General features: G+C 41.5%; 1 non-coding gene across 1 annotated transcript; it reads right to left on the reverse strand.

The window, feature by feature from the left end:
* Positions 1 to 12255: 12255 nt before the first annotated feature.
* Positions 12256 to 12343, reverse strand: trnay-gua (transfer RNA tyrosine (anticodon GUA)). The gene is given in 2 exon segments: positions 12256 to 12291; positions 12307 to 12343. It is a non-coding gene; the product is annotated as a tRNA-Tyr (tRNA).
* Between the last annotated feature and the right edge of the window lie 73 nt (positions 12344 to 12416).

Here is a 12416-nt window from a genome sequence, read left to right on the forward strand (position 1 = left end):
AGCTCGGGATATACGTTCCAGCTTTCAGGGCCAATGACTTACGCTCCCCCAATAAGAGGATCCTGACGTGTTGTTTCATGTTTCCTCTCTGTTTGACAGAGAGTCAGACACGCTGCAGTATTACAATGGTAATTAACTAATTTTGAATGTTTCCTTAATTGTCATGACTAACCATAGACTGTTAAAATTAACGGACAGGGCATGTGTGACGTCACTCATCAGTCTGTGGAGATCTGATATGAGTGGTCAAGTTTGTAGTTATGGGTGCAGCCATCCTGGTTGTGGATGTGATCATTTTGGATGAGAAGGAGGAGATGAGGGAGGACAGACCAGTGGGTGGGATTTACAGTCTACGGGTGGGATCTAACTGTGACGTTAGCTGATAGTTAGCAACGCTGCTTCACTCTTACTATTTACGTTACGCACTTTCACTGCCAATCTGGATGAAACTGCTGCTGAAAGCTGGCCTACGTAATTCCAGGTGAGATTTAGCTTTGCTAAATTGTAAGTGTTACATGTGGAACTAGGTTGAACCCAAATGCAGACAACACAGAGATGAAAAATGACACTTTAACTGGTTTATTCCAATGTTCTAGTTATGGGATGCAATAGGGAAAAGCCAAGTCCAAATCCAATGGGTATCCGGGGTACAGAGCATGTGGTACCGTGTTTCTGAGGGTCCGTGTCCAATAATCCAGAGATCTAGTGTGGAGAGCAGGAGTGAAGTAGCAGGAGTCAGGTTCACGGAAATGTGGAAGACAAAGAATAATTAGGACAAGCAAATAACACAAACGCAAACCAGTAGCGCCAGTAGAGACTAACGTAGTTGTCTTGACTGTGACCTGACGAAGAGTGGTAGGTTGACCGGGTATTTGAAGCAGAGGTGATTAGAGATGATGAGCTGCAGCTGGAACCCTGCCTCCCGCACACCAGGCTTCACTCCTGCAATTTAGGGTAGAACGAGGGGAGGGCGGGCAGAGACAGAGCGCTACCAGCAGCAGACCTAACAGTAAGTATATTTTTGTCCTATAGTTTTTACAAAGAAGAGGAGTCCCATTGTAAAGTAAATGTATCTGTAAGTTACCATGTAAATTATCTGTAAAGTTAGCTTGCCACTTAGCTAGCTATGGTAAAACATGCTAACGTTAATTTTCTACAAATCAAAGTTTACTTTTCTGAATTTAAAGTAGCGTCAGCGAAATGCAAAATGGAGATTGTCGTATGCTTATTACCTAAAACCAACTATTAGCACATGTATAACCAAGTTTCTTAAAACGTTTGGTTAACTGTAATAACTATAATACTACAATAATGTTGTGCTACTGTTTGCCCTGTCAGTTTATAGTGGGCACATTTAGCCTTGACATGCACGTTGAAGTTACTTCCACACTTGCAGCACTTTGCCAAACCGGATGCACTGTCTATCAATATATATATACATGTGAGAGGCCAGGGAGAGTTTTTTTATTTTTTTTTACTGGCGGAAAAATAAAGATTTAAATTCAACTGATTTTGTCTTGACTTGCCGGGTGAGTGAGGGAACTGTCACCCCTTTAATAATTATTTAATATAAACTGTCTATGTCCATGTTGTGGGTAGATGTAGCCAGGAGTTGAGCTAGTTGCAGTTGGTAAGAGGGGATATTTATTATAACCCTGAGTACAGCCGATAAGGCAAAATAGTGTTAACAAAAATAAATGGAATAAATGAAAGACAAAACAATTTCACCAAAAGTAAAATTAATTGACTTGACACTGTTTCTTAATGACCTAAGACATGTCATTCCAGAGAACATCCGACAGACTTACGTCCTATACCCTCCGTTTCCCTCATGCTCTCCTCTAGAACACACTCAACTGTCTACCTATATAGGCCTGGACCCCACCCCTAAAATTGGATCATACCAATTCTACCATGTAGGGGTGGCTCAGATTACTAGACAGTTAAAAGGCTACACACAGCCAAAATGCATCTAACACACTAGACATTTACACCTTATACAATTCACATTAACAATGAGGAAAGGCTAGGTTAACAGGTGATTTTAATCGATCATTAACATAAAATATGAACTCAATAAGTCAATTTATAAACAGGCATCAATCCAGGTCTGTCTTTGAGGGCTAATTTAGGTAGCGTATAGCTACCGTGACGGCAGCCATGCGCCCCGCCATTTAAAAAAAAAACTTGGTAAGTAACAGATAACATGTGAAGCCTAGAACAAAGTATTGTTGTTAGGTATTCCAAGCTCTACACAAACAAACATTCATTTAATCTTCATAAAGAGGTGCAGTAGGGTAAAGAACTACATTCTGTGCAGTGGAACAGCTCTGAAAGGCTTTTCAGGTTCTTTGCAGAACACTTGAAAGAGGAGAAAAAAAAAGATATTTCAGATACAATTTCTAAGTAAACTTAAGGCCAGACAACGTGAGTATGTGTAAATACTTGTATCTCAAAGCTAGTTATAGTTCATCAGCAGAGGTCCTGGTGAGTGCCAGGAGCAGGACCCCTCATACTAGCAGGTAAACTGAGCTCACTGCAACCTCTCATACTAAACCAAGGGAAATCACGGTCCGCACCACCAGTCATTTCTAACGCCACTAATGTTTCAAATGAACCAAACAAGTGATTAAACACGTTACGTGTGACAGCACTAAATGGCACGATCATTTTCATAATCTTGATCCACGTACCCATGTTGATAGCTGACTCTGCTAAGATAGGGATGAAGGCAGCCTAGTATGAGGGGTCCTGCTCCTGGCACTCCCCAGGACCTCTGCTGATGAACTATAACTAGCTTTGACATGTAAGTATTTACACATACTCACGTTGTCTGGCCTTAAGTTTGCCTAGAACTTTTTTCTCCTCTTTCAAGTGTTCTGCAAAGCATTTCAGAGCTTTTCCACTGTGCACAGAAGGCAGTTCTTTACCCTACTGCACCTCTTTATGAAGATTAAATGAATGTTTGTATGTGTAGAGCTTGGAATGCCTAACCACAATACTTTGTTTTAGGCTTCACATGTTATCTGTTACTTAATGTTACCAAGTTTTTTCTTTTTAAATGGCGGGGCGCATGGCTGCCATCACGGTAGCTATACACTACCTAAATTAGCCCTCAAAGACAGACCTGGCTTGATGCCTGTTTATAAGTTGATTTAGTGAGTTCATATTTTATGTTAATGATCAATTAAAATCACCTGTTAGCCTAGCCGTTCCTCATTGTTAATGTGAATTGTATGTATAAGGTGTGAATGTCTAGTATGTTAGGTTCATTTTGGCTGTATGTAGCCTTTTAACTGTCTAGTAATCTGAGCCACCCCTACATGGTAGAATTGGTATGATCCAATTTTAGTGCTGGGCTTCAGGCCTATATAGGGAGGCAGTTGAGTGTGTTCTAGAGGAGAGCATGAGGGAAACGGAGGCTATAGGACGTAAGTCTGTCGGATGTTCTCTGGAATGACTTGTCTTAGGTCATTAAGAAACAGTGTTGAGTCAATTACGTTTACTTTTGGTAAAATTGTTTTGACTTTCATTAATTCCATTTATTTTTGTAAACACTATTTTGCCTTATCGGCCGTACTCGAATAAAACTCCTCAACTGGCCGCGCATCACAGCGTCCCCCCCCCCCCCCCCGCCTACAAACCTGCTCGGATCAATCACACACACACACACACACACACACACACACACACACACACACACACACACACACACACACAGAATATGGAGAAATGTTCTCTCTCTCGCTCCCGCTCCCACTGTCAGGTCTGCGGATCTGTTCCGTTAACGTTTAGGGTTTCTTCAGGTTTGTTTTTAACTTCGGTTTGTAGTACTTACAGACATAGTAACCAGTAGATTTCTGGTGAACGTGGGGTTTCAGACGTGTTGCTCGGTTTAAATGTGACTCCCGTTGCGTCTCTGCCATCGGAGATTTTTTTTTTTTTACTGTCAGCTGCCCCCCGCCCACTCTCTCTCTGTGTCTCTCTCTTACTCATACACACACACACACACACACACACACACACACACACACACATATACCTGGTGTGGAAATAAAAAAAATAAAAAAGAACCAAAAAAAAAAAAAAAATCACACCGATCATAAAAAAATAAAAAGTTAAAAAAAGAAGGTTATTGAGTATTAAAACTCTTGTTTATTACATTTTACTTCATAATTGCAACCGCATGTGTTGTATTCATTGTTGCAAAACGTTCTGTATATAGTTTGTTTGTTACCATGACAACACCATTGATCTGAAGCTTGATGCAGTCATGTTTTCAAATCAGCAATAAATATAACAATTTTTGATCAACTCATATCAATTGCATGCTTAAATAACATACCGGTTAAAGCCCCACACATTTCAAGAGAACCTGACCCACTTCCGGGTTAAATATGACCACTTCCGGTATAGGCCCCGCCCAGTCCGAGTACGGATCCGGATACAGATAATTCATGTGGTATACAGATACAGATAATGCTGTACTCGCTCATCCCTAGTGGTTAGTATATATTTTGTAATATATTTTGTATATTTCTGATTTATTTTACCCATATGCAAAATAAAACATCTAAGACTTATTTCTAAGACGTTGTTATTCCTTGGCCTAGTGAGCTTCGTCAACACTGCATGACCCAGTGATTCTCATCATTCCTACTGAAAGTTTAGGGTTTTAAATTAATCCAAAAAGGTAATTCAGTAATGAACTGTGTAAAGTGCTGCTTTGGTTCACAAACAAACGATTACATACAACACTTAAACCCAGGCCCGGCCCTAAACAATTTGGTGCCCTAGGCAAGATTTTAGGTGGCGCCCCCTTGCATCACTGTACAGTTAACTGATGTTAAAACTAACAGATAACGCTCGCTATTTATTGATTAGCCAACTATGTCATACTAACGGCTGATGCTATTATCGATCATTGTTCTGCAACAGCAAAATAATATCATTATCATCATCAACTTTACTGTAACATTACCTCTGTCTTTGTCACGTTTTTTCCTCCTCTACTTTTCTTTTTTTCCTCCCCTGGGCACCAGACAGTTTAGGATGCTTTGACATTATGAGATTTAGATGCAGGTAAAAGAAGTCGGGCTTGTTTTTTTAATTAAGGTGACGTTATAGTAAGGTGACCAGATTTCTCAGACAAAATCCGGGGACATTTTCAGCTCAGAAGCGTATTTACCTCCAAAACAAGTAATGTTTTTATTTTTGTATAACTTTAAACGGGGACACTAGAGAGCTGTTCCCATTAGGGGCTGAGCCCCCCCCCCCACCAGGGTATCATCCTAGACCCACCCCTGCTGCTACTTCCTACTCCACTACACTACACCTCAAGATAGAAAGTCCTAATATTTCAAGATAAAAAGTCCTAATATTTCAAGATAAAAAGTCCTAATATTTCAAGATAAAAAGGCCTGAATATTTCAAGATAAAAAGTCCTAATATTTCAAGCTAGAAAGTCCTTATATTTCAAGATAAAAAAACCTAAAATTTAAAGATAAAAAGTCCTAATATTTAAAGATAGAAAGTCTTAATATTTCAAAATATAAAGTCCTAATAGTCCTAATATTTTAAGATAGAAAGTCTTAATATTTCAAGATAGAAAGTCCTTATAGTCCTAATATTTCAAGATAGAAAGTCCTAATATTTCAAGATAGAAAGTCTTAATATTTCAAGATAGAAAGTCTCAATATTTCATAATGTTGTAATGTTTACTGAACTACGTTTATCTGACAGCTTTTGCTTTACTGCTCAAGGCTTGTTTCTGCAACAGCTCATTGAGAATCAGATACAATAAAAACTATTGAGGACATATTTTCCTTTGACATTGATGCAGTATTAAACGAGATCGCTGCAATGTAAGTTAATAGGATAATTGTCCAGCTTGTATTTACGTTCATAAAAGTGCTTGTTTTGCTGCTGACAGACTCAGATTAATATTCTAAATGTCTGACAACATTATGGGAAGGATTTCTAAGGAGGTCGACCTTTCTGTTAAAGAAAACATAAAAGTCCGCGAAATTGCGTTCGCTAAACGCACCAGACTCCATGTAAATAATCAGTTATTTTTAACATCGTAAAATACGGCTTCTAAAACATCTCTGAGCACCGCTGGCTCTGGGGGTCTGGAGCCTGTGTTGGGTGTGCGATTATCGGCTACGTTTTTTCTTTCATTCCAATTTCGGGTCTTTCAGTCACAGTGAAAACCGGGGACATTTCGGGACAGATGCAGCCGGGGCCAGGTAGCCAAAATAAGGGACTGTCCCCGGAAACCGGGGACGTCTGGTCACCCTACGTTATAGGTACAGCACAGGCCGGGCGCCCCCTGGTGGTTTGCGCCCTTAGCATTTGCCTATACTGCCTAAGCCACAGGCCGGCCCTGCTTAAACCCTTTATTGAAAAAGTTTTAAAAGCACAACACACAGCAGCTATAAGTGGATGGGTTGCAGCTGTGCAACTGGGAGCAGGTGAATCAGCTTGGCAGCAATCAGGAGTTGTGATGTGTATCTCACTTTTATTAAGTGAGGGCTCTTCACCTGACTTTAATAAAATAGCATCTGTGAAAATAAACCTTTTGACATTCAATCTGAATAATCAAGTTCCACAGGTGAATATGGCCTGGTAGTATCACATCAACATCAAATGTTCTTTCACTGATTCACAATTAGTTGACATGTTTTGTCCTCCACAAGGAAATCATCTGGCAGCTGCCTCACCCCTCAACAGGCCAGGAAAAAGTGGGCCAACTTAAAGAGGAAATACCAGGCGAGATATTAATTATGAGGAGATCAGTTTACTTGTTGAGTATGTAAAGGGACTGTTGTGTTAGGCCTTACCATGCAAGACATATCTAGTGGTTTCAGTGTTTCCACACTTTTACTATAAATCCCTACGTTCATATTTTCCAAGAGCTTAAGTATCTACCCACTGGGACAGGCGGGGGGGGGGGGGGGCACTACAGCCAGTTGGCCCTGGTTCTCCCTGCAGGAGGCCATTGGGACATGCCCCTCTTTTGAGCCACCAGTCCTGAAGGACTCAAACTAGGTTTACAGTAACCACAGCGTTCCTGGTGCACACCATACAGTGATGTCACCACAGCTGTTTCCAGCGCCGAGGCCCCACAAACTGGTACAGTGCGTGGTCGTGCACATAAATTTCTTACTGAAGATTTTACCAAAACTGTATGAAGGGCTGGCCTAAAACAACAAAAGAAGGGACGAAGCCTGGGCCAACCCCCATAGGGCCCATCAGACCCAGCACCCCCGTAACCTATATAACATGTTTCTAAACTAATAAAGAAAATTAAACTTCCAGATTCACGTCCTCTAAAGAAATAAAGCTACCAGAAAGACAGGTGCAGACACACTGATGCACGGACTACTTCAGTCTGACTATGAGAGCTCTCTGGCTCCCAGCCTTCCTTATGTACAGGAGGTGGGGCCACCCACTAATGGCTCAATCAGGAACACCTGAGATAGGCAGAGAGGGAGAAGAAGACCAAGAACAAGGGGAAAGCATAACACTGCACACTAGAAAATTCTATCAACGGTTTGATGTGGCAGGGCACCTTTAATTGATAATACCAGGTCATTATTCAGAGTGAATGTCATAAGGTTTAGTCTCACAGATGCCATTTTATTGAAGTCAGGAGAAGAGCCCTCACTTAATAAAAGTGAGCTACACGTCACTCCCCCAACTCCTGATTGCTGCCAAGCTGATTCACCTGCTCCCAGCTGCACAGCTGCAACACATCCACTAATCAACTCTGCACCATAGCAACCACTCTCTGCTGGCCACATCCTCGGCCCAGCTTAGTCACTTGAACTGTGGGTTTATGTTTATTAGGGATGAGCGAGTACAGCATTATCTGTATCTGTACTCGGACTGGGCGGGGCCTAACCCGGAAGTGGGTCGGGTTGTTTTGAAATGGGCGGGGCTTTAACCGGTATGTTATTTGAGCATGCAATTGATATGAGTTGATCAGAAATTGTTATATTTATTGCTGATTTGAAAACTATTTACATGACAGCATCAAGCTTCAGATCAATGGTGTTGTCATGGTAACAAACAAACTATATACAGAACGTTTTGCAACAATGAATACAACACATGGGTCGCAATTATGAAGTAAAATGTAATGAACAAGAGTTTTCATACTCAATATAACTTTCTTTTTTTAACTTTTTATTTTTTTATGATCAGTGTGATTTTTTTTTTGGTTCTTTTTTTTATTTTTATTTCCACACCAGGTATATGTGTGTGTGTGTGTGTGTGTGTGTGTGTGAGTAAGAGAGCGACACAGAGAGAGAGAGGGGCCGGGGGGCAGCTGACAGTTTAAAAAAAAAATCTCCGATGGCAGAGACGCAACGGGAGTTTCATTTAAACTAAGCAGCATGTCTGAAACCCACGTTCACCAGAAATCTACTGGTTACTATGTCTGTAAGGACTATAAACCAAAGTTAAAAACAAACCTGAAGCTGAAGAAACCCTAAACGTTAACGGAACAGATCCGCAGACCCGACTGCCTGACAGAGAGAGAGAGAGAGAGAGAGAGAGAGAGGCCGAGAGAAAGCATTTCTCCTTGTTCTGTGTGTGTGATTGATCCGAGCGTGTTTGTAGGCGGGGGGGGCTGTGATTATCACAGAACGCTGCGCGGCCAGTTGAGGAGTTTTATTCAATCCGAGCACGGATATTGACTCATATTACTCGGATAATACTTGTACTCTGCAAAAGTGCTTTATCCGTACCGGATACTTGTTTCAGCCGGATACTCGGATCACCCCTAGTATCCAGCACCTCTCCTCAGGACCGTCAGCCTCCCAGTCCACGAGGTTCTGGAAGCCCCGCCCATGACGTCTAGAGTCCATGATGCGGCAAATAGTGTAGACCATGTAAAGGGAAAATGACGTGTTTTCCAAACATTTTCTTCTCTAGGGGAAACAGGATATAAGACGGGGATGCTACTGTTTTAATTTTGAAAGAGGTTGTCACACTGTTACTGCGTTAACTCTGTGAAAACTGTCTTCCCACTTGGTTATTCTCTACAGGGAATAATTAAATCTCACCATGTTCTAAACCTTGACTCAGTTGCACAGCTGTTTTTATTTTGTTTCAACAAAGTCTCACTCTCCAAAACAATTCCTCTCCTGCTGTACAGAAACTTTAACAACATTCTCTATTCTGTCAGGGCTGAACACTGTCTAACCCCACCTCTTTTTTTTTGTCAGTTGTTATGACTCAGCGCCAGCCGTGGCCAGAAGTATTATGCTTTTGGGTCGTTCGTCCATCTCTACATACGTATACACTTTCCATTCTTGTGAACGTGATAACACAGGAGGGAGGAAGGAATTTCTTCAAATTTTGCAAAACCTTTCACTGGAACTTGCAGATCAATTTTAAAGATTTTGGAGGTCAAAGGTTTAAGGTGACTGTGTCCTCATGTCTGTCCATCCGATTCTTGTGAATGCAATATCTCTGAACTCCCAGAGGAAATCACTTTAAATTTTGCAAACACAACCACATAACGACTTAGAGTCACGGTGAACCGATTTAGATTTTGCATTTTCAGAAGAGCACCTTGTTTTCTTTTAACTGGGAAAAAGCCTTTCACTCATAACAAGTTACACAAATTGCACTTTATTGGCCTTATTAAACATTTAGGCAATTTTACATTTAGGCAACCACATTCAGTCACAGAAAATATAAAATTCCACAAAGTAGGAAAACATAATGTTAAACTACAAAACAACAATAACTTGGGAACGTACAATTAAAAATGGCCAACTTCTAGTATGTTGGTAATGGTGAGGACTGTTTGGACCAATTTACACAAATATTAAATTTGCATTTATTAAACTCACAATGCTCAAAGGTTAGAGTTTTTTGCCAACTTTTGAGAGTTTAGAAATATATAAGGATGGCAAAAATGGATTCCTAAAATAAAATTAGACTGACTTCCTGTCAGCCAAAAAAATGTTGTATGTTTCTAGAGATGAGAAGAAAGTTTTTACAAAATAAAAGTTTCAAACATGTCTACGTTTTCCAACCAAAACATCTTTAAACGTCTTAAAGTTTCTCCTTTGGCCCTTCTCCTTCCCACGGTGGGTACATTGTGGTTAGGGTTGGGTACTGAAACCCGGTGCTAGTACGGCACCGGTGCCTTAACACCCGGTATCTATCGCAGGGGTTCCCAAAACTTTCAGCCCGCGACCCCCAAAGTAACGGTGCAAGTGACTCGCGACCCCCCCCCCCCCCCCCCCCCCCACTATAAACATTGCGCGCAACCGCGCACGCACTACAGGCGTATCCAAACATGAGCATATTGACAACACAAAATAACACAACAGCCATGACATTATTCTACAGTAATTTACTCATTACTTTAATTTGAACTTAATCTCACCTAATGAGGTGGATGTGCAGTATGTTAGGAGCATAGCAAGTTAAAAACCTCTATATTTTAATTTAAAATAGTTTTTATATACATTACACACTAGGCCAAAGAAAGAAAATCCCTTTTACCTATTTCGGCCATACAGTATTCGGTATTTCGTGGTGTTGGTTTTAATCGGTCTGGAGTAACAACTGTGGGCATCAGCGATGGGGCGAAGGTAAAGCCCGGGTTGGTAACGCAGGCTACCACCATGAGTACGGCGTGGATGGACTCCGTTCTGGACCAGAAGGCAGCGCCGGGCGCTCGCTCTGTGGAAGGAGCGGTACACGGAGCTAGATGGCCGGTGGCTGCCTACGTGTTTATACAACTTTATACATCCTCAAACTGGCTGGAATCACACACATCCTCTCCAAGGAGGGCACCAGCAGGGACATTGTCTGGAGGAAGTTCAGGCAGCAACTGGCAGAGGAGCTGAGACACGAGTTTAGAGGAAGAAAGGGAGCGGGGCGCGGTCCGAGCAGCGGGGGGGGGGGGGCGCGGTCCGAGGAGCAATGCGCACCACAGCAGACACCAACACGGAGGCAGTGACAGGTTAGGTTAGGTTATAAATGTTCAAAGAAAATACTTTTAGGTTTTATTTGCATGTTTACATACCATATTTTTCAGATGTGAATGAAATAATTACGTTTTACTATGCCATGATATGAGTTATTGAAGCACCTGGGCAACTCAAGTGTATAATTAAACACGTTAAATTGTACATTTTGGTGTTATTTCGTTTTTCTAAAGATATCCTAACACAGTACCTGCAATACAATTTCAATTAGGTATTTATCGTGACAGATTATAGAGTTTAGAAGGTTCCAGTACTTTTGGAATCCCGGCAGTTGTGGTGTTAATGTTGGAGACGCTACTCGGAAAGAAAGAAAATCAAAACAGCTGTTCCCTTTTTATTTAGTTGCTTGGTTTTATTTTAAATTTAGCCACTAGTTTTATCTTGTGTTAAAATCATGGCTAACATGCTATTTCTAATCGTTTTTAAATTTTTATTTTATTTCTGGAAATCAACTCGCGACCCCCCCTCTCTGGCTCGCGACCCCCCTGGGGGTCCCGACCCCCACTTTGGGAATCACTGGTCTAGGGGTATGATTCTCGCTTCGGGTGCGAGAGGTCCTGGGTTCAACTCCCGGACGAGCCCTGACGCTATGTGCTGTTTCAACCCTACTCTATACTTTAAAATCCAGTTTATTGTTAAATTAACCCAGATTAGGAGCCAGCACAATTGTAGTACAGCATGTTGGCAATTTTCATATCCTGCTTCAACTGCACGCAATAGAAAAAAACTGGGAAAAGATATGAGGAACAATGAGCAGGACATGACTCTCCTTGTTCATTGGTCTAGGTTTATGATTCTTACTTAGGGTGTGATAGGTCCTGGATGAGACTACTTTGCATACAAGTAGAGGAATGGATTGAATAATCTGGTTTATTTATTGAATATGATGGAAAAGAGTGTCTCACACAAACGTTTCATGAATATCACGTAAAGCCTGTCGTAAAAGGATTTCTGCGCTCATATCTACCCCAACTCTTTTTTTTGTTTCTTGTTATGTCTTGGCAAGAAGTATAATGCTTTTGAGTCGTCTGTCCATCTCTACATCCGAATCAGAAATTCTTGATCTTATCTTGATTAGATCTTCAGATGCTCCCACTCAGCAGCATTATCTCCTGTCCACACAGCACCGTAGCGCTGCGAACCGGCAAAGAAGGGTCAAAACAAAAGGTCGCTCAACTCCTCCCGACCTCTGGATCTGACCCTCTGCTGTGGCCTGAAGGGAAACTCTGGAAAAAACCTCTCCTTCGAGCCAGAATTGAACCAGCGACCTAAGGATTTCAGCTTTACGTCTCTACAGTCCTCCGCTCTACCAACTGAGCTATCGAAGGGAGCTAGCACACACACATGCACTTCCCATTCTTGTGAATGTGATAACACAGGACCCCCTGGAGGGACTTTCAG

Source organism: Etheostoma spectabile, unplaced genomic scaffold (assembly GCF_008692095.1).
Source record: "Etheostoma spectabile isolate EspeVRDwgs_2016 unplaced genomic scaffold, UIUC_Espe_1.0 scaffold00002315, whole genome shotgun sequence".
Taxonomy (NCBI): Eukaryota; Metazoa; Chordata; class Actinopteri; order Perciformes; family Percidae; genus Etheostoma; species Etheostoma spectabile.